Consider the following 23,766-nt stretch of genomic DNA (forward strand, 5'->3'; position numbering starts at 1 on the left):
CACTGGGTCCCTCTCAAAACATGTGGGAATTATAGGAACTGCAATTCAAGATTATATTTGGGTGGGGACACAGCCAAATCATATCAGTTCTAGAAAATTCTTTAGGACAGACTCCTTTTACTTTTTGGAAATTTAACCCTCCTGGTCATGAACGAGTTGTCAGATTAGCTTTTCCTAATTTCACATTATGATGGGGAGAAGGAAATGCAAGTTTTCTGCACTTAAAAGATTCCACATACTGTTTGGACCCTCCCATGCATAGTGGGGAGAATAAGTTTCTTCATTCTGTGATTATTCAAATAGGCGGTCTTATCAGACAGGAGACCCTCTGGAGGGTCCTAGCGAAACTGACCTAAACCTCAGAGCACTCGAGTGAACAACCGAAGTCCTCTGTGGAGAAATGATGTAGAGTCGTGAACGGGTATATGTTGCTCATGGGTCATTAGTGATTTGAGTGTCTTTTTAGCTGGTGTCAAAACAGGTCCTATTCCTCAGTACCTGGTGTCAAGAGAAGACAACTTTCAGAAGCCCATTGCCTAGACTTGGAGGAGGCTCTTAACATGTTTTTTTTTTTTTTCCATGTTTCATAAATTCTTAGGATTTTTTAAATTTAATATCCTTTATGAACTAAGGTCAACAAAACTTTAATCAGTGAATATATTTTTGGTTCTGAGAGTTAGAACACTCCTTCTTTTAAAAACAAAAAAAAATTTTAGAATTTTGTTTTTAAATATATCTGGACATATCAAGACAACTGGTTATCAGCCTTTTCAATTGAATCCTGACACTGAAATTGTCTTTTTAAACTTACTTTTGTGTAACTATCCTGGATCACCGGCACTCTGCTCTGGAATTAAATTTCCCTGATTTCTGTCAACTTTTTGAATCTGCAACAGTGGGAGAATATAATACGCTGTATGAGTAACTGCACAACTTATTGTTAGAAAAATTCCTAGTGATAATCCTTATGAGTTTTATCTGTAACCGTGCAAGTAACCTAAATATCTTATGGAATTAGAGGCAATAGTCTGTTTTACAAAGAGTAGGAGAAAGAGAGACAGAGAAAGAGGTAGAGACCAAGACCAATATCAGGAGAGGAAGAAGGAGAGAGACGGAGAAAGGGACGCGGAGGGAAGAAAGGAAGGAAGAAAGAAAACGTTAGCATACTTTCCCAAGAATAGACATCTCAGGGTCTCGCCCAAAAATCAAGGTCTTCCTCTGCTCAGAAGCACAGAAACTGTCCAGGAGGGGAAGCTCTAAGTAACGGTAATAATAGAAAGTGATTGACTTGACAGTGAGATAAGACCAGGTATGTTCCTGGTGACCCACTGTGAACGAAAATTCAGTTTTTGCACAGTTTCACTCTGTGGAGAGAATACAGCACTATTGCAAAACTTCTTTTAAAGAAAAGACACTTTGGGAATTGGCCTCATCTGTTTTTCGTAAGCAGTTCAGATACGAAAAAAGGAAAGAAGAAAACATCTCCTTCCTTATTCTCCAGCTGCGTATCTCACTATTTCTCATCCTCCTTACAGACACTCAGCTGGAAGTTCACAGATCCAGTTTCTTCTAGATTGTTCCTCAATCTTGTGGGTAATTTTAGGCAAAATATGCAAATTTCTTGTTTGGTATAAGGTTTTTCTTTCTCCTACTAAAACAAAAATGTTTCCGCTACAAACTATTTAAATACTTTGTAGGGATTTTGTCAGGATTAATGAGACAACAGACAGTCACAGATGACTACACTTATTTCAAGAATGCATTATTATAGTATGTCTATTTGGCATTACATTGATTTTGTTTCAGGTCATTAGCTTATTAATTTCCACTAGACAGTAGAGCTGCTGTGTCTTGTGATTTTTGGAGTTAAAATGGTGTAATATTCTCAGAGAGCTAGACATCAACTTAGCGAACTAGAACTAGAGAATAATTTATTCTTTGCTACCATAGATGTTAATTATTTACCACAAGACAGAGCTGCGCAAGAAGAAATCTCAGAACTTTAGTTTGGATAAAGGATTTGCTTTTTGTGGTCTGTTTCGATCCCTTTATTTTATAGATAAGTAGATTAAAACAATTAAGTGTCTCTCCTATGTCACACAGTTGTTATTGATTGGGTTATACTTAGGGGCTAGATCAAGTATTCCCAGGGAGTACATTTTGTACTGAACATAGCTGTCTTTGTGAAGAGAAAAATAACAAGATTTATAGGTACTGAAAGTTACCCAGAAATCTCACATTAGTCTAGGAAGAAGTATGTATTATGATGTTCAGGGTTACTGTGGCTTGATATAATTAAACAGATGTATATTATTAGTCTAGAGTCTTCAAAATAATGATAATGGTGATGATGACAATGATGATAGTTAGCATTTTTTAAAGGCTTACTCTGCAACAGGCATTATACCTAGAGGTTTATACGCATTATCTCATTTATTTCCTAAAATGTTGCAATGAGGTTATTTCTTCTAATGTACAGAAGAAGAAACTGAAGCTTACAGACATTTGGTAAATTGTTCCGACTTCATTCTGTAAGTATATGTCAGATCTGACCAACCTGATGCCACCCTATGCCTTGTCACAGTATTATTCTGCTATACATTTGAGAATCTGCCAAATTTTCTTAGGCTCATTATCCATTGCTATCATTTTCTGATTTGTGGTGGAATGAATAATATTTCTAGAAGAAATATTTGCAATATTTAAGCAAATTTTATAATTTTTATACTAGGAATAAGATCTTGGATTTAATGTAACTATATGTTTAGGTGGTGCTAAGTAACAAGACTTTCTGCCCTGAGTTTTAAAATGAAGAATGGGAAGGAAAGCTCTTCCTAAATAAAGCAGGAAACACGGATATCAGCTTACCACTTGTAACCAGCAGTGAATTTCTTGATCTTTTTCAAATCAGTTGTATACAACTTAAGAATAAGCAATAATGTTTTTTATAGAATGTTCTCATGACAGTTAAATGTTAAGATGTATGTGAAGTTTATAGCACAGTATTAGAAAGATCATCAAATCTTAGTTGATCTCAGTGAGTTCCTGCAAAAATAGGACTCATTTTGAGAGACTTGACTTCAGCAAAATGTTTAGAGGAAAGGGGAAATAACTAGATAAAATTTAAACCCAGATACTTTGGAAGGGTTTTCTTGTAACTCTTAAATGAAAGCAAAAGAAAACTGATTACACAATATGAGTGTCAGTGACGAGTAAAATGAAATGTAGATCGAACCATAAGTAGATAAACATGATCTCAACATTATGTTTAATGAGTTAGTGAGATGGCAGTCAGAACTGGAATATGGCAGGGTAAGTCTATCCATTATATTAAATAAACGTAGCTGAACGTGGGCACAAGGAAGTTGAAAGCATATGCACGAATGAAAGACAAAAAGCTAAAGGAGAAAGTGGGTCAACACAAAAGGATCAAGAGAAATGTGAAATTATTATTTATCTGTAGTACCTATAAAAGTCTAGCTTGGATAAATCAGTACACTCAATTTAGTTCAACTTAAAAGTAATGATCCCACTTATAGTCAAGGTCTGGTGCTGGGTGGCAGGAATTAAAAGAAACATAAGGAGAAATAAGTCCTGACTTTAAACAATTTATTATCTGGTGAATGTGAGTAGAGCGAGTGAGTGACATGTGGCACAGAGTGAAAGCTTTATCTGATAAGGGTGGTATATTTTTTCTATTTTCTACTGAAAGAACAAAACATGTGAAAAATATCTGATTTACATTGTCTATTTTGAGTGTCTGAAGATAGATGAAGCAACAAAGGTATGACTCTGTGTTGAATTTTAATCCAAAAAGAAGAACTGATTTGTAAAATAATTTTGACATCTCAGTATGCCTATTGAATAAAGAGGGAAATGCTGGGATTATTATTAGCCTTTCCAACCTGAGATTATGGAAAGTTCACAGAAAGTAGGAGAGCTGTATCATGACTACAGATCAATATAAATATCTATGAAAATATTTGTGAGACTTACAATAAAGTTCTACTTCCCAAATAAAATGTTCAATATTATAAACAGGAATTTGAAAGATGTTCTAAAGAAGCAAACAGGGAAAACAGGAATAATGCCTGGTCAGGTGGTAGATGAGATATGCTTAAATTTACTTATTATTTGACTAAGGCTACTATGCAGTCTACCCACACCAGTAGGGCAGCTCCTACTGTTGACAGCTGGCATCTCTTCTGATTATTTATTGCCTGTGCTGTACCAGTTAATGCTTGGAATATCAGCGCTGTGTTCAACAGATATCTATTTGATATCTAGTATGTGACTGGGTCAGTAACAGGCCCTAAGGGAACAGTACTATTTTCATCTTCATCGTGCTCACTTTCCAGTTGAAGGAGGTAGAAAAAGTAATTATTGCAGGTAGTGATAAGTGAAACAAAACTAACAACACATGATTGGGGTAGAGTGATATGAATGGGGGAGAAGGAAGGATTCCATGAGATGAGCTGTGAAAGGAGGCTTCTAAGGAAGCAACACTGGAGTTGAGAAGGGAATAAGAAAGACCCAGCTACCTGGAGATTGGTAGAAGAATGAAAAGAAATGCATAAGAGTTGAAGAAGAGTTTATGAAGGTGAAGGCTTCCATGAACTGATATTTCTACGTCATGGGGAGGGTAATGAAAATTCTCTTTAAAATATGTTAAACAAGATATCTATATCTATGTCTACATGAAGGTGGAGAGGAGACAGAATAGCTGATGCAACAGATGAGAGTGAATAATCGAGTATCTACAGCTTCTACAATGACCATCAACCAGGTTCTTTCTGCCCTATAGCAGCAAGTCAATCACTGAGATAATGAGTTTTGAAAAAGAGAAGGACTATTCATGAGGTAGCCAGTGAGGAGGTGGAAGAACAGGTCTCAACTCCACCTCCCTGAAGATAAGGCTTAGGGATATTTATGGGTTATACAAGTGGGGGAAAAATGAAGCAATCAGTGATCTATGCAAACATAGTTGGGATTTATGGCATTTCATAGGACATATTTGCAGAAAATGATGGTATTATGATCTGAGGGTGGAATTTTTGGTCCTCTGATGTCAAAATGCTCTCCGGCATTCACACAGGCCCAGCTGAAGAGTCAACCAGTCTGAACTGGTCAGGAGCTGCCCCACATTCCTGAAAAATAACTGAAGTGACCATTACCATGGCGATTTATAAATGTTCAATTTATTATGCAGCTAATGAAGGTTAAGTTTCAGTGTTTAGTGGTGCAGCCTTCACTTACTGTGGCCTTCAGTTTCATGAAAACAAAAAAAGAAAAAAGAAAAAGAAGAAAAAAAGCAGATAACCAAAAGCAAGCAGGGCATGCTAAACTTGGCAGACCTAATCAGATGAACCCTCTGTTTCTCAGTGCTATTTTGTTTATAATCTTCTTTATCCAGGAGAACAGTATTTGAACTAGAAAGAACAAAGCAAGAGTGGTCTGAAATCACAAGGGGTTCAGAAGAATGAAACATAATCTGGATACTTTTAGAATGAGTAATAATTATTAATCCCAACAAATGACATTCTTCAGTGTCTAAGCATTTTCTTTTGTGATTAAAGAGCTGCTGTGAACAAACTTGGAGGAGAATGTGATGGGTACCAGAGACCAGAAATTTACAAATGGCTATGTTTTCAAAAGACAGGTCAAGATGGTTAGGGGGAGTGGGGCTAGGGAAGAGGTTATCATATATAAATTCCAGAAATTGTACTGAGGTGACGTTGATATCCATCTGCAGCACAATTCTATGCTTAAATATTGAACCAATTATTTTTGAGCTCTTAGTAAGGCAAGGTGGTTACCACTAGGAGCCAGCATGGGTTCAATAAGAATTTCTCATGCTAAACTAACCTCTTTTTTGATATTATTTCCAGACTTTAAAGTCAAGTAGACAAAACAATTCTAGATTTGAGTAAGCCATATGAAGAAACTATCTGGTGGAATAACTTGCTTTTTAAAGTTAACACTTTGAAATGGAATATAAACAAACAAAAAGTTGATCTTATAGAAGTAGAGAGTAGAGCAGTGGTTACCAACACTGGGGAGAAAATGAGAGATTGGAGAGGATGGGGAGAAGTTGGTCAACAGGTACAGAGTTACAAGAAGATAGAAAAGGTTCTGGTGTGCTTTTGAATAATAGGGTGAAGATAGTTAACAGTAAGGTATTGTATATTATAAAATACCTTGAAGAGAGGCTTTGGAATGTTCTCACTACAAAGTGAAAAATGCATGAGGCGATGAATATGCTAACTACCCTAATTTGATTATTATACAACATCTACATGTATCAAAACATCAAATTGTATCCATGTGTCGATTAAAAAATAGAAAACAATATAATTATGTAGTCTACACAGAAAACATAAATGACTAAATGTTTATTGGGATTCACAGGATACTGCCAAAATATTCATGACTTTGCTAACCATATGAAACAAAAGGCTCACATTTAAATACATAAATAAGTTGATCTTAGTTGTATTTATATAATAATTATTGTGATCCATAATAAACCATACATATTTTGCTAATTTTATTATTTCTGTCCATGACAAGTGAAGTTATTATTATTATAAAATTTAGCACATAAATTAAAATGTATTTGTTATCCTATTAATAGTATTATTTTAAATGACAAAACTGTATCCCATATCTATTCCAATATGACAAAATTTCATAAGTTAATTTATCAATATCTGTTTTTGGACATGTAGATTATTTGCATTTGTTACACTTTTTTGAAGTTTTCTAGTTATGTCCTTAGGTTAAATTCCTAAAAGTAAAATTTCTGAGTTATGAGGATATGCCAAATTACCTTCCAAAAATGTGATAATCACTGGATGCACTGGCTCATGCTTGTAATCTCAGTGCTTTGGGAAGCTGAGGTGAGAGGATGGTTCTGAGGCTTAGAGTTAGAGACCAGGCACGGGCAACATAGTGAGACTCTGTCTCTACAAAATAAATTTAAAAATTAACTGGGTATGTTACTGTGCACCTCTAGTTCCAGCTACTTGGGAAGCTGAGACAGGATATCTGCTTGAGCCCAGGAGTTTGCGGCTGCAGTGAGCTGTGATCACACCTCTGCACTCCAGCCAGGGCAACAGAGTGAGACCCTGACTCCAAAATCAAAAAGAAAAAAGTAGAAACGAGATTCCAATGTATACTCCCACCAATTAATTTGAAGGTGACCATATCCCTTCTAACTATCAAATACTGTCACTCACATCTTTGCCAAATGTGGGTAAGAAAAAAATTAAATAGTTGTTCTTATTTAAATGCATGTATCTTTATTGTTAGTAAGGTTGAATATTTTTCATATACTTAGTGCTCACTTATAGTATTTTTATTTGGTTATCAAATCATTTGCTTATCCATTTTTAATATTTTAAAACATTTTTATTTTGTATGAGAGTTATTAGAGCTATGGAAGAACACTTACATTATAGAAGTGCATCCTGAAAAAATTATGCATTAAATGACATGATGTCTGGAATTGTAAGTAAAATCACCTAGCAATGTGGCAGAGGCTGATGAAACAAGAATGACTATGAAATGGTATAATGATGGAAGATTGGGGAAGGGATTCTAGAGTTTCATAATACATCCCTCTCCATTTTGTCTACATACAAAATGTCCATTACAAAAGGTAGACTATGTCCTTGTAAAAGTAATTTTATATGTTGCAAGTGTAGGAAGAAACTTTCAGTTTCAAGAGTTTCAGATGTCAAATTGTATACTTCAACTATGCCATTTTATTTGTAATAATCCAAAACCAGAAACAGCCTAAATGTCCATTAACAGATAAATGGAGTGACAACATCCATAGAACAGAATGTGACTCCACAAGAAAAGAATGAACTATTCACATAAGCAACATTAATGAATATTAAAATAGTTATGCCACATGAAGAAAACAAGAATAATAAAAAAACACTTTGCAATTAAAATAATATAAAATTCTAGAAAACATTAACTAATTTATTTTGAAAAAAGGTAAATCAAGGGTTGTCTGGAGGGCAAATGAGAGCAGGGAATGATTTTTAGAAAGGTGTACAGGAGTAATGGATATTTGGATGTGTTCATTAGCATGATTTTGACAGTTTCCTGAGTTTATCGGTACATGGAAAGTACCTAAATTGTACACTTTTCTGTTTTTTTTTTTTAAGAGACAGTGTCTCACTCTGTTGCCTAGGCTGTAGTGCAAGGCTGTGATCATAGCTCACTACAGTGTTGAACTCCTGGGCTCAAGGGATTCTCCATCCAAGTCTCTGAAGCTGGGACTAAGGGCAAGCTCCACCAAGTGGAGCTAATATTCTTAAATTTTTTTATAGAGATGAAGGTCTTGGTATATCACCCGGGCTGATAATCAACTCAACTATACACCTTAAATATGTGTAGTTTATAGCAAGCCAATTATGTTTCAATAGAAGTTAAAAATGACTTGTAAGTCTGGATCTACTTTTTAAAGGAAAACATAAGGTTTTGCAACCCTATAGTGACTCCACCATGCCTTTGGAAAGTCAGCCCGCATCAGTGGGAGGAAATATTGGTGAGCAATAAACATCATTTCTATATGAGTCAACAGAAATGTTAGAAGGGTGACAAAAACCACATCGCTGGACTATGAGATCTCTCATTTCTCTATTTTCATTTTCTTGACTGTGCAGCAATGGCCTTGAGGTCATGACAGGAGTAAACAAAACCTTATTTGCTCTGACAGTGATGTCAGTTCCAGGAAAAACACCAGCATGGAGTGCACCCACTCATGCTCATAGCCACAGCCATTGAAACACCTATGGAGACACTGCAGAGGTGATGCCATTCTCAACCTTGATGCAGTCTCCTCCAGACCTCATTAATCACACTCAGTGTTTCTGCACCAGTTATGGTTTCAGCCTGGCCTCTTACAAGTGACACCACAAACTTGAGTTTTGGACATCTAGGCACATGGTTCCTCTGCAGTGCCTGAAGTCTTCTTAGGGGTGCTAGGAGTTATGTGACATCCCCGAGAAAAAGGGATTCATCCTTCTCCCCAGAGTCCTACAGGATGTCACAACAACTTCCCCATCCTCAGGGTGAACTCTGAGCCTACAAAGAAATGCTGGCATTCAGGCCACAAATTAGGATCACAAAGTGAAATACTCTTTCCTGGGTGGGCTTTGGCAGCAAAGCAAATTAGACCAAAATTGGAAGAAGGAAAAACGATTTGCAAATTGCTGGTAATACTTAGGCTAGATCAATCTTCTTAGACAAGATTGTGTCAGGATCATGCCTTAACTAGTCAGAAAGGAAGGAATGACATTCCCCTAAGGGCACAGACTATTCGTGATTTTCTCCAGGGAATGAGAGAACAGAAACATCTGCTTTCCTTTGTTACACTGAGGTGACTAATATACACTACGGGGAACCTGTCAGGTGGTAGAGGTGACATGGTTTATGCCACAGAAACTGGCAGTGACCTAAATCTGGCAAGAGTCCTGTCCTGCACAGGTTAGAAAGTACAATGTAGCTCCTTAAAGCTTCCCACTTACCTGGAATTTTTGGGGAACTTCTCCGCTGTGGATGTTCAGATGTATGGGATTTGATGCCTCCTTCACATTCACAGAGGTTTTCCCCCTGAGTTGTTATACTGAATATGGAAGCCTTTCTCCAGTATGAATTATCCAGTGTTGAATAAGTCCAGGACTTTGTTGAAGGGATTTCCCATATTTACACATTCATAGGGCTTTGCTCCAGTGTGAACTCTCTGTGATTAACTAAGCATGGAGCTCTGGCTAAAGGATATCCTATATTCACCATACACATGAGACCTAACTCTAGTGTGAATTCTCTAGTGTTCAGTGAAGCCAGAGCTTTGGCTAAAGAAATTCTCCACATTCAACATACTCATAAGTCTTTCTCCAGCATGATTATCCAGTGACAAATGAGAGTGGAGTTTTGGCTAAATAATTTCCCACATTTGCCACACTCCTAAGGCCTTTTCTCCATTGTGAATTCCCTGATGTTGAGCTAGTTTGTATTTGTACCTGAAAGCTTTCCTGGTTCACTGCACTTGTAATGACTTTTTCTGCTGTGAAAGGCCTCCCTACATTTGGTGCTGCTGTGTGACTTCAATCCAGTTGTGAGTAGCCTGTGTTGGAGAAGGCACAGTTGCCAAGAAAATCCTTCCCAACTTTCCCACAGGTGAAGTGCCTTCCTGACACTTAAAATCTGCAGCCTTTCTCAGAGAAAGCGTTGTCCACATCTCCATTCCATTGTGTTCCTTCTAGTGCTGGTGCACGTTTGCACTAAACCAGAATTGTTTCCCACATGCCTCACAAGTGTACCATTTCTGCCCAGATAGCGTTCCTTGGTGATCAGCCAGGTACAGAATGTCCCTTATCACCAGAACACACTTCTCACAGGGATGAGCCTTCTGGATGAATAGACCTAGCTGTGACACTTTCTACTGAAACACTCCATGGAGGATGTCTGCTCTCCCTTTGCTCCACACCAACAACCTGGTACGGTTATACACGCAAAGTTCTCTGCATCACGTGGCACAACTCTCTCTGAGGCTCATCAAGGAAACTCTATTCCTTTCAGAAGTCATTAAAGGTCGACTATGTTCACAAAGATCATACTGAGATGGCTTCTCTTTCTGTAGGTGGAGCGAGCCGGGACTTGCAGGTGACCAAGAAGGGGGATCCGAGAACCGGAATCGTCTCCCCTGGCTCTCCGGAAGTGGAAGCGGAGTCATTGCTGGTTGGTGCCAGCCCTCAGACTCGCTTCTTTGCAGTAGGAAGAAAGCCTCCCCACACACCTTGCCACACTCATCACCTTGAGCCAGACTCGGTGTCCAGTGAATATGACCATCTCCTGCCCATTTTCTAATGAGTGTTTTCATTAATGATTTATAAGAATGTGGTGGGTAAATCTATGGGCTTTGAAGCTATAGAGAAAGCTACAGAGAAAGCATTGTCCACATCTCTATTCCATTGTGTTCCTTCTAGTGCTGGTGCACGTTTGCACTAACTAAACCAGAATTGTTTCCCACATACCTCACAAGTGTACCATTTCTGCCCAGATAGCGTTCCTTGGTGATCAGCCAGGTACAGAATGTCCCTTATGACCAGAACACACTTCTCACAGGGATGAGCCTTCTGGATGAATGATGAGCCTTCTGGATGAATCGTCTCCCCTGGCTCTCCGGAAGTGGAAACCAAGTTGATGCTCAACTTGGTTTCAGAGTCTGGCACTGCTACTTACTATGTGAATTTAAGCAAGTTCTTTCACCTTTCAGAGTGTCAGTTCCCTCATGTATACAAGGAAGATAAAAAATAATGTATACAAGAGTACTGGAGTAATTAATACATGAAGGACTACATGTAAAGCCGTTAGCATGATGTTTGACACATTAAGCATCCAATAAATATTAGTTGCTTGCAGAATTATTAGTAAAAGAGATTGTTTCTGAAGGCCATTCCAATTCTTAAATTTTATAATACCACACTTGAGGCCACCTGAAGTATGTGTATAAAATGTGTACATTTTAGTGATTTTTTTTTTCAATTCCCAAATTAGAGGTGTAGAGAAATCCTAGTAAGGACTCCAAGTTTGTAGACCTGTCAAAGATATGAAAATGAAAGAATAGCTTATTTCAATAAAGCCACTTTACATACCTTGTGTGCTTGTTTTTAACAACAATAAAAATTGGAAAGACGATCAAGGAACTGAAAAACTAGAAGGTAAATACTACAGTTTCCTTAATTTAAAGAGTAATTGTTTTTAATTCTGATTCACCTAAGAAGAAGGCATTTAACATGTAGGGCTTTCTGTATTTACATGTATTATATTATTAAATCCTCACAACAATTATTTGCAGTCATCATTATTATTACTATGCCCATATAATATGTTAATGTGGAAACTGAGGCTCACAAAGCTTAATTAAATTGCCTAAGTTCCTAAAATTAATAAATGTATTTTGGGTTTGAACCTGTCTTCTGACTGCAAAATTCATGATATTTCACTACACTATTTCATTCAGCCTAACCTAGTCAGCCATGACCACATGGTGGTGTTTAAAGAAACATAAAAACTAAAGAAATAAAAACAAATTTTAAAGTTTTAAATCGTCTTTCACTTTGAAAGAAATCTAGCTCACATGTACCATAAAAGATAAAAAAAGTACAATGGTAAAATGGAAATCTTTTAGAGAAAAAATTACATAAGCTGATTGTCAGTTAAGGATCCTGAACTGGCCTTTGTACTCTGGTTTATTAGGAGTGTTGAATAAGTGCTTTTGGACAACACTTTGGATGCGATCATAGTCTTAGATTCTCTTTATTTCCATTTTTAAAAAACGTTTGAGAGTATTGCAGTACAAATTACACATTGACCACAATTTTATCCCTTTTGAAAATCAAGTTTATTTTTAAGTTTGAAAATTCATACCCATGATAATAAAAGAAAGAGACTTACAAGGGATAAGAAGACATGGTTCCTAAAATAGGTTATCAATTAACTAGCATGGGGATTTTATGCTGGGAGGTTACTAAGCAAGGAAATGGCATGATATGCCTTAGGTTTTGAAATAATCACTCTGGCTGCCGTGGAAGGACAGGTGTAAATGGCAAGAGTGGACAAAGGAATACCAGTTAAAAAGTTATTCTAATTGCCTAGCAGAAACATACACTAAACTATAGTAAAAATGATGATGGAAGGAAGTAGATAGATATGAGGAATATATATGATTAGATAAAGGACTCAAAAATATTTTTTAAATGAGTATGGTGTCTTGATGTTGGTGAGGATTACTATGGGGTAGAAAGAAATATTGAAAATAAATCCAAGATTATTAAAATTGAGAAAATACAAATACCTGTACTCTGTTTTCCCCATGGACATATGGTAGTCCTTGGACATCTGCACACTTATCAAGAGATCTTCACGTATTTCTGATCCAGTTAATAAAATGGACTGGAAAGCACTGATCTGGTGCCTAGCATGGCACATGGTGCCCAGTGCCTGGCCCTCTGTAAATGTTCCCTCAGACATTGCTGAGGAAAGAATCTCTGAGCTTAGAGATATTTCAATAAAAAAAAAATTTCCAAAACTGAAAAGCGGAGGAAAAAAAAAAAGACTAGACTACAAAAACAGAGTACCCAAGAACTGTGAGACAACAACAAAGATTTAACTACACATAATGGGAATACCAGAAGGAGAAGAGAGAAAGGAGATAAGAAATATTTGAAGCAATAACAATAGTGACTAAGAATCTTTTCCAGACTAATGACAGATACCAGACTACAAATCTAGGAAGCTCAGGTAGTTGCAAAAAAACAAAGAAAGATAGAGAAAAAAGAAAAAGAAAAACAAAACAAAACAAAAAAAATAACACAACAAAAAGTACATGTGGGCATATTATATTCAAATTGCAGAACATCAAAAATAAAGAAAAAATTTGGAAAGGAGCTAGAGGAAAAAACTTCTTACCTATAGAGGAGCAAAGAATTACATACTACTTTTTCTCAGAAACCATGCAAGTAAGAAGAGAGTGAAGTATTTAAAATGTTGAGGAAAAAACCCCACCAAACTAGAATTCTGTACCCTACAAAATTATCCTTTAAAAGTGAAGCAGAAAGAAAGACTTTCTCAGACAATCAAAAATTAATGGAATTTGTTGCTAGTAGACCTGCTTTGCAAGATGTGTTAAAGAAACTCTGTAGAGAAAAGTACAATTATATAGGTCAGAAAGTTGAATCTACATAAAGATAGAAAGAGAATGAAAAAAAATAAAGATAGAATAAAAACTTCTATTTTTGATTCCTAATTCATGTAACAGGTAACAGTTTGTTCAAAACAATAGCGACAATGTATTTGAATATACATATATATATGTTTATGTATGGTTATGTATAAGTGTAATGAATGCCAGCAATGATATGGATAAGAGAGAGGAATTAGAATTTTTTTTTATTATAAGGTACTTACACTACCCATGAAGTGGCATAGTGTTATTTGAAAGTGGACTCAAATTACTTCTAAATCTCTATTGGAAATTTCATCTAGCAATTTGCTCTTTGGTATTTATCCAAAGAATATGAAAACTTATGCCCACACAAAAGCCTGCATATAGATGTTTATAGCAGCTTTATGTAAATGCTAAAACCTGGAACAACCAAGATGTCTTTCAGTAGGTCAGTGAATGAATAAACTGTGATACAGCAGACAATGGAATATTAATCAGTGCTAAAAAGAAATGAGCTGTGGCTGGGTGCAGTGGCTCATGCCTGTAATCCCAGCACTTTGGGAGGCTGAGGCTGGTGGAGGTCAGGAGATTGAGACCATCTTGGCCAACATGGGGAAACCCATCTCTACTAAAAATACGAAAATTAGCTGGGCGTGGTGGCACGTGCCTGTAATCCCAACTACTGAGGAGGCTGAGGCAGGAGAATCACTTGAATCAGGGAGTTGGAGGTTGCAGTGAGCCAAGATCACACCAGCCTGGTGACAGAAAGATTCCGTCTAAAAAAAGAAGGAAGGAAGGAAGGAAGGAAGGAAAGAAGGAAGGAAGGAAGGAAGGAAGGAAGGAAGGAAGGAAGGAAGGAAGGAAGGAAGGAAGGAAGGAAGGAGCTGTGAAGCCATTTAAAGACGGGGGGAACCTTAAATGTACTTCTAAATGAAATAAGCCAATCTGAAAAGGGTGCCTTGGTTCCAACTATATGGCATTCTGGAAATGATAAAAGTGTAGAGACAGAACAGAGATCTTTAATTGCACTTGAGATGTTTAGGGTGGTGAAACTATTTTGCTTAAAACTATAACGATGAATACCTGTTATTATACATTTGTTCAAAGTCACAAATATTGGCTTTGATATATTTCCTCATGTTGTACAACAAGAGGAAACCCTAATAGAAACTATGGACTTTGGTTAATAATGACATGGCCATATTGATTAATCAGTTTTAACAAATGGTGAGGGATGGTGATAGTTGGGGAAGCCGTGCATGTGTGAGGGCAGTGAGTATATAGAAAATATCTGTACCTTCTGCTCTCAATCTCTCAATCTCTCTCTCTCTCTCTGTCTTATTTTTGCTGTGAACCTATGCTCCAAAAAATAGTCTGTTAAAAAAAATAGCAACTAAAACAGGCTCATTTCCTCAACTTGTTTTATCTCCCTGAGTTTTACTGGTGAATACCTCCCTAGCACCCTAGAATGTATCTGTAGTTCTATTGATTTTGTTCCCAAAGTTCTGTTCTTTTCCCTAACAGATGAACAACAGAGAAGCTATGCCACCTGTACCTCCAGTCATCTTCCAGCTTTTTCTGTAAGATTTCACCCTAAGCAATGAATCAAAAGTCTACTTCCAAATCTTTGTCATATTCTGTTAATTTCAAATAAGTCCACTGTCTTCTTTGTACATAATTGAATTTCTTGGTTAATTAAGTATACCTGATAAAACAGTTGGTAATTATTTAAGAGATGATGCCAAACAGTTAAATCAATATTTGTCTAAAGCATTCTGTTTTAAAACTAGTTTTTCAATAAATTTTCAGATATTAGTATTTTTTAACTTTTACCTTTAGTTGGACATACATTATTGTAATTTTTTGAGGCTCTTAAACTTTAGATCTGTAGATCTTTGGCAATTCTACTTCTTCCCTGTCAGCTCTCTCTTGACTTTTCTCTATTCATTCTTTTCCAGATTTCACAGCCCTTTATTTGCATCACTTTCTTCTCAATAATGTCAATGTGATGATGTTATTGTTGTATCCACAAGGATAACTCTATAAAACTTGTGTATTTTCAAGTTCATGCTATTAGGGAGTTATGAGAGCAAATAATAAACTACAAAAATAAATGTGGCCCTCTATTTACTGTCATGACCTACTGTAGCAAATTCAAGCATTTCCACTCTCTTCTAACCTCCCCGTCCCTAAACTATCTTCTTCACTGTGAGTATGAGACCTTTTACTTTACTGAAAAGTATAAAGTGTAAATTCCTTTAATTAATGTTAACACACTTATGACTATTTCCTTTTTCCTTGCTTCCAGATCATGCTAACAATGTCACTTCTTTGCTGTAACCATAAATCTTTCTATTTTTACTTCAAAATCTAGTTCTTTTCCTCTTCATTGGAGTACTACTTCACAATTTATCTGCTTGATTTTTACATTATTTTCAGTATCTTTTCCTTTTCTATAATAGCATCAATCTAATAGCATTGTATTAGTCTGTTCTCACACTCCTATAAATACTCGAGACTGGTTAATTGATAAAGGATAGAGGTTTAATTGACTCACAGTTCTATATGGCTGGGGAGGCCTCAAGAAACTTACAATCATGTCAGAAGAAGAAGAGGTATATCTTACTTGGCAGAAGGTGAGAGATTGGGGCAAGCGAAGTAGGAAGACCACTTATAAAACCATCAGATTTTGTGAGAACTCACCCACTATCAGGAGAACAGCATGGGGGAAATGGGGGAATCTTCACCATGATTCAACTTCCCACCAGATCTCTCCCTTGATACTTGGGAATTGCAATTTGAGATGAGATTTGGGTAGAGACCCAAAGTCAAATGATATGAGGCAGGTAAATATCTGAATTCTCTTTTCTCTTGAATTAAAAAAAATGAAAATGAAAGAAAGAAATTCCTTGTTCTTATATTAGGCATTTCATTTTGATGTTGGTGTATATTTGTTATCTCGAATTCATCACATGGGTTGGCTCTGTGTGCCAACACAAGTCTCATCTTGAATTTTGATAATCCCCACATGTCAAGGATGGGACCAAGTAGAGATAATTGAATCATGGAGGTGGTTTCCCCCATACTATCCTCATGATAGTGAGTGAGTTCTCATGAGATCTAATGGTTTCTTAAGGGGCTTCCTCCCTCACTTGACTGTCACTTCTCTTGCCTTCCACCATGTAAAATGTGCCTTTCCTCATCCTTTGCCTTCCACCATGATTGTGAGGCCTCTTCAGCCATGTGGAACTGTGAGTCTATCAAACTTCTTTTACTTTATCAATTACCCAGTCTTGGGTATGTCTTTTTTAGCAGCATAAGAACAGACTAATATGGTAAATTGGTGCTGGGTATGGGGCACTCCTGTAATGATACCCAAAAAATGTGGAAGTGACTTTGGAACTGGGTAATAGGCAGAGTTTGGAACAGTTTAGAACACTCAGAAGAAAGGAATATGTGGGAAAGTTTGGAACTTTGTTGAATGGCTTTGACAAAAATGCTGACAGTGATATGGACAATAAAATCCAGGCTGAGGTATTTTCAGATGGAGGTGAGAAACTTGTTGGGAACTGAAGCAAAGGTCACTCTTTGCAAAGAGACTGATGACATTTGGCTCTGACCTAGAGATATGTGGAACTTTGAACTTGAGAGAGATAATTTAGGATATCTGGCAGACAAAATTTCAAGTGGCAAAGTGTTCAAGAGGAAGCAGAGCATAAAAGTTTGAAAAATTTGCACCCTGATAATGCAGTAGAAAAGAAAAGTCAATTGTCTGGGGAGAAATTCAAGCTGGCAGCAGATATTTGCATAAATAATTAGGAACCCAATTTTAATTACCCAGATAATGGGGAAAATGTCTCCAGGGCATGCCAGAGAACTTCACAGCAAGCCCCTCCCATCACAGGTCTGGAGGCCTATGAGGGAAAAGTGGTTTCCTGGGCCTTGTCCAGAGCCCCCCTGCTGCTTGCCACCTCAGGACTTGGTGTCCTGCATCCCAACATCTCTAGCTGTGACTATAAGGGTTGAAGGTACAGGTCAGAGCCATTTCTTCAGACGGTGCAAGCCCCAATCCTTGGTAGCTAACATGTGATGTTGGGCTTGCTGGTGTGCATAAATCAATAATTGATGTTTGGGAACCTCTGCCTAGGTGTCAAAGGATGTAGGGAAAGGCCTGGATGTTCAGGCAGAAGTCTGCTGCAGAGGTGAAGCCCTGATGGAGAACCTCTGCTAGGAGAGAGTGAAAGAGAAATATGGGATTGGAGCACCCACACAGTGTCCCCAATGGGGCACAGCCTAGTGGAGCTGTGAGAAGAGAGCCACCATCTTCCAGACTCTGGAATGATAGATCCACCAACAGTTTGCACTGTGTGCCTGGAAAAGCCACAGAGATGCAACATCAGACTATGAAAGCAGCTGGGGGAAGAGGGGAGGCACTGTACCTTGCAAAGCCACACGGGCAGAGCTGCCCAAGGCCATGGGAGTCCACCTTTTGCATCCATGTGACCTGGATCTGAGACATGGAGCTAAAGGTGATCATTTAAGAGCTTTAATATTTGACTGCCTTACTGGATTTTTGGACTTGCATGGGGCCAGTAGCCCCTTTGTTTTGGCCAATTTCTCCCATTTGGAATGGCTGTATTTACCCAATGCTTGTACCCCCATTGTATCTGGGAAGTAACTAACCTGCTTTTGATTTTACAGGCTCGTGGGTGGAAGGAACTTGCCCTGTCTCAGATGCAACTATGGACTGTGGACTTTTGTGTTAATGCTGAAATGAGTTAAGACTTTGGGGGCTGTTTGGAAGGCATGATTGGTTTTGAAATGTGAGGACATGTGATTTGGGAGGGGCCAGAGTCAGAAGGATGTGGTTTGGATCTGTGTGTCCATCCAAATCTGACCTAAAATTGTGATAATCCCCATTTGTCAAGGGCAGGACCAGGTGGAGATAATTGGATCATGGGGGCAGTTTCCCCCATAGGGTTCTCATGATAGTGAGTGACTTCTTAGGAGAGCTGATGATTTTATAAATGAGAGTGCCCCTGCACAAGCTCTTTTCTTGCTTGCCACCATGTAAGACATGCTTTTGCCTCTCCTTTGCCTTCTGCCATGATTTTGAGACCTCTCCAGCATGTGGAACTGTGAGACCATTAAACCTCTTTTTCTTTATCAGTTACCCAGTCTTGGGTATGTCTTTATTAGCAGAATAAGAATGAATACACACACTACTCATTCTTCAGTACATTAAAATTTCTTTTCCCTTCACTTGTTTTTCATTGTCTGCTTTCCCCACTTCTTTTTGATATATCCCAACCACTAGAAAGAATTTACTTTCTATTTCTAAAGCATTCCACTTCTTAGGACATTATGGGCCCTTTAAATTTTTTGAATAAATAAATGGATGATGAATATCAAAGGATGATGAATGATAGGCACTGAAGGGAAGGAGAGGAAATGGTACCACCTTAGCTTTTCTCTTAAGATAAGAGCAATATTCATCATGCAGTGTCCAAGTATACACGTACACGTTGTGGCCTTTGTCATTTCTACTCTCTTTAGCATTTGACCTTCTTTATCTCTTCTTGAACCATTTTCCTGCCTTGAATTTCATGCTTCTGCATTCTGTTTCTTGCTGCCCCAGTTTTTAGCCATTTTAGGGTTCTTTGCAAGGTCCTCTTCTGTTAACCTATTGGTGTTGACTTCTGTCAATTCCTCTTAGGACTTTAACACAGGCTCTCTTATGTTCACAGTCTACATCATGTACACTCCCTCAATAAGTATATTTACTACCATGGCATCAGTTCTTATGCCTACATTCCATCTATAGTTATCACTTTGCCTTTTTGGCCTCTAACTACCCATCTCTAGCTGTCCATGGAATCAGGTCTTACTCCTGTATTCCATATCTCTGTGAATTGTGGCACTATATCCCCACTTTCCCAAGTCAGAGACCATGGTGATATTCTCACTCTTCCTTCATCTTTTCTTTTTCTTCCTGATGATTCTTCTTATCAAGTCTATTCTGACTCTGCAGTATTTTCAGACTGACAATAAAACCAATAGTTTTATGGACAGTTTCTACTAACAAGTAACCTTAAACTTACCCATTATAGTAGAAATAGTAGTACTGTATGATAATTATCTGTTCATTTGTCCCTTTCGCTTAAAAAAGTACAAACTCCTTAATGGTAGAAAGTATGTGATAGTCTTTGTATTCCAAGCTCCTCAAACATTTCTTGGAAGTTAGTGTGTAATAAAACAATTTATTGAGTGAGACATTTGAGATAAATTATAATTTTGAGTAATGTAATAATTTCAATATTTTTGAGTTTAATAGTGTTGAGTACACAGTGGCTAAAATTATATATTGGGGTAATATTCTAAGTTTTACCTTGATTGAGGAAATAGACTAGATAATATACATGAGTCAAAAAATCTAACTTGAGTACAATCTATTAATAAATGCATGTGGTAAAGATTTACATATAATCATCAAATTAATACTAGTAGTATGAGTAAATATGAAACCTTTTCTTTGTGTGCATACACTTTAAACATTAGCAGAGATGAGGTATGGCTGCAGATAACCAGAAAACTATGTTTGAAAGTAGAGAAGATACCCTAGGAAGATACTTGTCTTGCCAAGTAATGATATTGGCAATGTGTCAGAAATGTAAACAGTATAAGAAATTCCAACTACAGCTTGGCCAAATTAATCTCAACCTGCTGATGTTCAGAATTTTTTAATACTCTAATGGCAGTTGCAAAGTTTGTGAAAGAATTTTACATTGCTCAGTAACTTGAAATAGACTCACAGCCCTTAAATATAATTTATTTTTGAACACATTTTTTGAAATTAATAAGTTTTTTAGAGGAGTTTTAGTTTTATGGAAAAATTGAGCAGAAAGTACAAAAAGTTATTTTGGCCCTCTCCTCTTCTACTCTCTCTCCTCCTGCTCTTATTAATATCTTACATCAGTATGGCACATTCTTTACAGTTGATGATCCAAAATTAGTACACTATTATTAACTGAGGATCATAGTTTACACTAGAACCCATTCATTGTGTTGCACAGTCTATAAGTTTTGACAAATGCATAATGTCGTCTATCTACCATTATAGTATCATACAAAATAGTCTCACTGCTTGATATGATTTGGCTCTGTCCCCACCCAAAATCTCATCTCAAATTGTTGCAGGGGTCCATCCTACACAACCTGACCCAATGACAAATGAATAATGTACACTGACACAGATATTATGCTTATCTGTTTGACTGATGGTTTGGGCCGCTTACATACTCCAACGAGAGTGCTGTAAAGCGTTGCAACTGGGCATCGACTAGCTAGCCCTCCCGGCATTTATTCAGCACATATTAAATGATAAAATTCTCAAGTAAACACCACTAGAAGGTAATTACCATTGCCAAACCCCAAGTAGAGAGCAATCATGCAACTGTGGATGGTCAAAGGTTAGTTTTAGGACCACATGAGTAAATAAGCTATTTAGATAGACGCCTCTACATTCCTATGTTAATTACCCTTGCTATAGTCAAAGAGGATTGGGCTGCCTTCAGTCGTAACTCTATCCTGAGGTTTTTTCAGAAACCTTCCAGCTTTCTAAGACAGTTTGTATTTATTTTACAATTTATCCCACCATCCTGACTGAACCCCTACAAATTATAGCTCCCATAATTCCCAAGTGTTGTGGGAGGGACCTGGTGGGATGTAATTGAATCATTGAGTCGGTTTCCCCCATATTGTTCTATTGGTAGTAAATAAACCTCACGAAATCTGATGGTGTTATAAGGGGAAACCCCTTTTGCTTGGCTCTCATTTTCTCTTGTCTGCCACCATGTAAGTCGTGACTTTTGCCTTCTGCCTGACTGTGAGACCTCCCCAGCCACATGGAAATGGGAGCCCATTAAACGTCTTTTTCTTTATAAATTACCCAGTCTTAGATATGTCTTTATTAGCAGCATGAGAACAGACTAAAACACTGCTTTAAAAATATCCTGTGCTCCACCCATTTATCCCTCCCTCTCTTTGCCCAAATCCTAGGAATCACTGATTTATTAATTATTAATTATTATTATTTTACTACCTATAGTTTTGCCTTTTCCAGACTGTCATTGTGGAGACTAAAGCAACTCCATCTTGGATGCTAATCTGCCGTGTTGACTTCTGAATAACACCAGTTCCGGAATGCCTCTAAGATTTCCATTTTACCTACCGTTCCTTGTGTAAGAGCATGTACTTACTGTAAATCCTCCCTTAGGTCAAAACAAGCTTGATGTTATCGTATTTACCACAAATCCTGCCCTTAAGCAATCATCAGACACATCCCTTCTGTAACACACATACCCTTTCCCTGTGGCATATTATATAAGCCCTGGGCAGTGTGGCGATCCACCATCTCATCTTGTGGCTGCTTGAGACATGACTTCTGTTCTTAAGTCCCTATTAAATGTTTCTTTCTGAGAAACTGGATTTATCAGCCTATTTCTTCAGCCTCTCAGCTTCCTTGGCCTTTGCGGGTAGGTTTGCATAGACCTGCTCAATGCAGAACAGTCAAATACTATATAGCCTTTTTGACTGGTTTCTTTCACTTAGTCATATGTATCAACACTTAATGAACGCTTAAAATGTACAGAGCAGTGAGCTAGAAGTTGGAGAAATAAGAATTCACCCCTTTAAGGAGTCCGTAATTTAATAGGGCTGGCAGATATGTAAATAAAAAAATAAATTACAATAGAGTTGTGTCCAGAGTTTGTTCCTTCCAGTGGGTTTGTGGTCTTGCTCACTTCAAGAATGAAGCTGCGGACCTTCACAGTGTTACAGCTCTTAAAGGTGGCACAGACCCAAAGAGTGAGCAGCAGCCAGATTTATTGTGAAAAGTGAAAGAACAAAGCTTCCACAGTGTGGAAGGGAAACTGAGCGGGTTGACCCTGCTGGCTGGGGTGACTAGCTTATATTCCCTCATTTGTCCCCATCCATGTCCTGCTGATTGGTCCATTTTACAGAGCACTGATTGGTCCACTTTACAGGGTGCTGATTGGTCCCTTTTACAGGGTGCTGATTGGTCCATTTTACAAACCTCTAGCTAGCCACAGAGGGCTGATTGGTGCATTTTTACAGAGCAATGATTGGTGTATTTTACAAACCTCTAGCTACGTACAGAGCACTGATTGGTGCATTTTACAATCCTCTTGTAAGACAGAAAATTCTCCAAGTCCCCACTTGACCCAGGAAGTCCAGCAGGCTTCACCTCTCAGAGTGAAGTAAGTGTAGGAGTCTTAATAAAAACATAAAGAGATAGTAGGCCAGGCACCATGTCTCATGCCTGTAATCCCAGCACTTTGGGAGGCTGAGACAGGTGGATCATGAGGTCAGGAGTTCAAGATCAGCCTGGCTAAGATGCTGAAACCTGTCTCTACTAAAAATACAAAAATTAGCTGGGCTTGGTGACACGTACCTGTAATCCCAGCTACTGAGGAGGTTGAGGCAGAATAATCGCTTGAACCCAGGTGCCCAAGGTTGCAGTGAGCCAAGATCACGCCACTGAACTCTAGCCTGAATGACAAAGCAAGACTCAGTTTCAAAAAAAAAAAAAAACAAAAATAGAGAAAGAGATAGTAGAAAACTATCTATAGATGGGGGCAAATGGTGGTTTTTCTTGGTTAACCTTCCCAGAGGAAATGATTTCTAAGTTGGATTCTGAGAGATAGATATGGTTTTGCCAGAACAGAGGTGTCATCCTCTAATTTCTGTATTTTGACATTTCCAGGGGCCATTTACACTAAATGCATTTCATAAATACAACCCTTTTAATATGTCTTGATGTTCTAGTATTATTAGGTTTGTGCAAAAGTAATTGCAGCATTTTTGTGAATATATTGGCTATATGTTCTGGGCACATGACAAATAGAACTAAGGGAATACAATGTAAAAATCTTGCACTGCATATGCAAATGATGATGTTATTGACCCAATCTGCTTGTACTTTGACTTGTTTTTCTCTC

At 37.6% G+C, this 23,766-nt stretch overlaps 1 long non-coding RNA gene across 2 annotated transcripts in view; it reads left to right on the top strand.

Annotated features, from left to right (window-relative positions):
• Window positions 1-22,064, top strand: part of LOC144341015 (uncharacterized) — a 44,456-nt gene extending 22,392 nt beyond the window's left edge. The window contains exons 3-5 of one of the 2 annotated variants that reach the window (XR_013417589.1): window positions 10,661-10,758; window positions 15,272-15,327; window positions 21,870-22,064. This is a non-coding gene — a long non-coding RNA (uncharacterized LOC144341015). The remainder of the gene's footprint in view (window positions 1-10,660; window positions 10,759-15,271; window positions 15,328-21,869) is intronic. The other variant, XR_013417590.1, reaches the window with a different exon arrangement.
• The last annotated feature ends 1,702 nt before the right edge of the window (window positions 22,065-23,766 follow it).

Source organism: Macaca mulatta, chromosome 5 (assembly GCF_049350105.2).
Source record: "Macaca mulatta isolate MMU2019108-1 chromosome 5, T2T-MMU8v2.0, whole genome shotgun sequence".
Lineage (NCBI taxonomy): Eukaryota > Metazoa > Chordata > Mammalia > Primates > Cercopithecidae > Macaca > Macaca mulatta.